Source organism: Apodemus sylvaticus, chromosome 2 (genome assembly GCF_947179515.1).
Source record: "Apodemus sylvaticus chromosome 2, mApoSyl1.1, whole genome shotgun sequence".
In the NCBI taxonomy this organism is placed as follows: Eukaryota; Metazoa; Chordata; class Mammalia; order Rodentia; family Muridae; genus Apodemus; species Apodemus sylvaticus.
In genome coordinates this window covers 31,429,904-31,434,522 of record NC_067473.1, presented here as the reverse complement: position 1 = coordinate 31,434,522, position 4,619 = coordinate 31,429,904, and positions in this window count along the sequence as shown.

Genomic DNA, 4,619 nt, shown 5'->3' with positions numbered 1-4,619 from the left:
TAAAAAATGTTCAACATCATTAGTCATCAGGGAAATGCAAATCAAAACAACCCTGAGATTTCACCTCACACCAGTCAGAATGGCCAAGTTCAAAAACTCAGGAGAAAACGGGTGCTGGTGAGGATGTGGAGAAAGAGGAACACTCGACCACTGTTGGTGGGGTTGCAAATTGGTACAACCACCCGGGAAATCAGACTGGCGGTTCCTCAGAAAACTGGGCACGTCACTTCTGGAGGACCCTGCTATACCACTCTTGGGCATCTACCCAGAGGATTCTCCAGCATGTAATAAGGACACATGCTCCACTATGTTCATAGCAGCCCTATTTATAATAGCCAGAAACTGGAAAGAACCCAGGTGTCCCTTAACGGAGGAATGGATACAAAAAATGTGGTATATATACACAATGGAGTACTATTCAGCCATTAGAAACAATGCATTCATGACATTCTTAGACAAATGGATGGAGCTGGAGAACATCACACTAAGTGAGGTAACCCAGTCTCCAAAGATCAATCATGGTATGCACTCACTAATAAGTGGATATTAGCCTAAAAACTTGGATTACCCAGTTCATAATCCACATATCAAATGATGTCCAAGAAGAATGGAGGAGTGGCCCCTGGTTCTAGAAAAGCTCAGTGCAGCAGTATAGGGCAATACCAGAACAGGGAAGCGGGAAGGGGTGGATGGGGGAACAGGAGGAGGGAAGAGGGCTTATGGGACTTTCGGGGAGTGAGGATCCAGGAAAGTGGAAATCATTTGAAATGTAAATAAAAAGTATACCGAATAAAAAAATGAATTCAAATAACCCAATTTAAAAATGGGGTACAGATCTAACAGAATTTTCAACAGAGGAATCTTGAATGGCCAAATAGCACTTAACAAAATGTTCAGTTTCCTTAGTCATCAGGGAAATGCAAATCAAAATGACGCTGAGATTCTAGCTTATGCCCATCAGAATGCCTAAGATCAAAATCTCAAGTGACAGCACATGCTGAAGAGGATGTGGAGCAAGGGGGAGCTATGCTCAATTATTTTGATAGCAGCTTTATTTGTAATAGACAGAAACTGGAAACAACCCTGCTGTCCCTCAGCTTAAGAAAGGATGCAGAAAATGTTCATTTACTTCCCAGCTATTAAAAACAATGAGATTATGAATTTTGCAGTTAAGTGGATGGAACTAGAAAATACCACCCTGAGTGAGGTAACCCAGATCCAAAAGGACATGCATGGTATGTACTCACTTCTAAGTGGATACCCACAGACTCACAGAAGCTAAACAAGAAGGAAGGCCCAAGAGAGGAGAGGGGGGATAAAATAGTCATAGGAGGCAGATGGAGGGAGAAAACTGAGTGGCAGAGAGGATGGGGAGAGGAATGTGGGGGGTCAGGATCAAGTGTGGGGAGACAGGGGAGAGGGACAGAGGGACAGAAGAATGGATGGGGGAAGTAGGATGGGGGCATTTCTAGGATGTGCCAGAGTCCTGGGAAAGGCGAGTCTCCCAAGAGTCTATTAGAGTGACTTTAGCTGAAACTCCTAGTAGTGGGGAACCTGACTGACTGGAACCTGAAGTGGTAGTCAGGCAGGACCCCAGTGGAGGTATAAGGACACCACCCACCATTGCATCACTGTTGGGAAACAAAACTTTCAACCCCAAATTTGCCCTGTCTACAAGAAATGCAGGAACAAAAATGGAGCAGCGACTGAGGGCCTGGCCAATCAACTTGAGATCCATCCCATGGACAAGCACCAGTCTCTGACACTATTAAGTAGTGTCCTCTTGGAGGACAGTTATACTAGGCTCCTAGCCACAAACTCTGTTATGTTTGTGGCTAGGAGCCTAGTATAACTGTCCTCCAAGAGGCTCCACTCAGCAGCTGACTGAAACAGACGCAGAGACCCACAGCCAAACATTGGAAAGAGCTCAGGGAATCTTAAAGAAGAATTGAGGGAAGGATTGAAAGACCTGGAGAGGATAGGAATTCCACAGGAAGACCAACAGAGTCAACTAACCTGGAGCATTAATGGCTCTTAGAATCTGAACCACTAACCAAAGAGCATACACAGACCAGGCCTAGGCACCCTGCACATAGGTAGCAGATGTTTAGCTTCATGCAGGTCCCCCAATAACTGGAGTGCAAGCTGCCCCTAAATTTGTCACCTGCCTGTGGCTCCTGCTCCCTTAGCTGGGCTGCCTTGTCTGGCTTCAATGGAAGAGGATGCTCCTAGCCCTGCAGAGATTTGATGTACCAGGGTCTGGAGTTACCCAGGGGTGGGCCTCCACCCTCTCAGAGGAGAAGGGGAGGGAGATGGGAGTAAGGACTCTATGAGACAGGACTGGGGGGGGGGGCAGGAAATGGGATGTAAAGTAAATAAATAAATAAACTAATGGATAAACTCTGTTAGGTCAATCAACCTTATAGAATCAACATAGTTGTGCCCCACTCCAAGAACCTTAATTTATAGTTGAAATCCTAATTCTTCTTCAAGAGAAGTACAATGCATGGATAGCAATTGACCAAAGAGGCTACATCAATACTAAGAACAGTACGAATAGTGACAACTTTTATTGCATTTTTATCAGGCTTGTACCCTCTGCTTAGCTTCTTTCTTTTGTTATCATCATGGTCACTCTGGGATGAAAATACAATTATTACTTCTCACTTATTAACATGACAACTAAGGGTCTGAGTGATCAATGTAACCCAAGAACCCAAAGATATAAAGATATAACTCATCTAAGAGCAATTTATGCTTTCTTTTCTATTATTAAATTATTTTATTTATTTTCATTTCAAATGTCCCCCTTCCTGTTCTTCCCTTTGCAGCCCCACCTCCCCTTTGCCTCTAAGAGAGTGCTCCCCCCATTCCTGCCTCTAGCATCCATCTTCTGTGGGACAACAAGCCTCCACAGAAGCAAGCCCCTCTCCTCTCACTGATGCCAGATAAGTCCATCCTCTGCTACATATGTAGTGGGAGCCATGGACCCATTCATGTATATTCTTTGGTTGGTCGTTTTGTCCTTGGGAACTCTGAGGGGTCAGGTTAGTTTATATTGTTGTTTTTTCCCATGGGGTTGCAATCCCCTTCTGCTCCTTCAGTCCTTCCCTTAACTCTTCCATTGGGATTCCTGGGCTCAGTCCAATGGTTGGTTGTGAGAATCTATGTCTGTCTTAGTCAAGTGCTGGCAGAACCTCTCAGAGGCCAGCTATACCAGGCTCTTGTCTGCAAGCACTTCTAATGGAGCATCTTTCTAGAGTCTAGCTCTACAGTAGAGCCTGCATCACTGATGTGAACATTTGCATTAGTGCCCTTGTTTCTGAAGAGCACTCGATAATACGGTGAATCTACTCAGGTGAACCTGGGTATTTGAATTTTCATGTATTTAAATTTTTCATTCTCATATCAAATCACTGTGCATTTTTATAATTAGAATGGCTTAACGACAACATAAAGCACTTTTGTTGGATAGTTTCACAGCACTCCAGACTCCTTAGGGCAGTGGTTCTCAATATATAAGCCATGACCTGTTTGGGAGGTCGAAGAACCCTTTCACAAGGGCTATCTAAGACAATTGGAAAACATAGGTATTTATATTATGATTCATAACAGTAGCAAAATTACAGTTAAGAAGTAGCAATGAAAATAATTTTATGGTTGGAGGTCAACACAATGTGTTTCAAAGGGTCACAGCATTCAGAAGGTTGAGAACCACTGACATAGTCATAGAACAATGTAGCTTCTACTCTAGTTCATTGTTGCTTTCTCATTCATCAAAGTTTGAGTATGAATTCTTTTTCTCATCCATCAGCCAGGTAATTGTATGGGTCAGGCCGATAGACTAGGCAGAATTACAGAGGTTATTACAGTCAACTGATCCTAGGTCTTCAAGCAAAATGATATAGTTTATTTAAACTCTGTTATGTCCCAGCATAAAATGGCTAAGAGTTAAACAGGAGCACACAGTGTGGTGTAGAGTAGTTATACTGGCAAGCTTGTTTCATTACAACTCACCTGCTGGCTTCTCCAGTTCAGTCACATCTTCTGAAGTCAGCATGCTGTTGATCTACATGTTATGTCTTCTTTGGTTTCTGCTTATTGACTTTCTCAGCCTGTGCTGTATGCAGTGTGTCATACTGGGAGGCAGCAAGCCAGCTGTATCCAGTCTATGGAGTGGCCAAAGCTGAATTTCCTTAGGCTTTAATCACCCAGAAATCAGCTGAGAGACTGGAAAAGGCCACTATAAATAACTGGGAGAGGTTTACAAAAATGTACCCCATTACAGACTTCCTGGTTATACACTGACTTTGTGTGTGGTAAAACAGGCATGTCTATGTATATGTTGAGTTTATTATTTCCTTTTCTCTCATCGAGTTGATGTCTTTTACCTTCAACTTAACGTAGTGGCTTTAACTCAGGTGACACTTCTCAGCCTCAAACTAAAGTCATTTGCTCTTGTTTTCAACACAGAACACAACACATGGTCTAACAAATTTTTTGAAGTCACTTTCTTGATTTCTTCCTGTTTGGGTGGGCTGAAAAAAATATAAGGTACCAGCAATATTAAATACAGACTTTCCAGGAATTGATGGCTCCTTAAAGGTGACCTTTTTTTT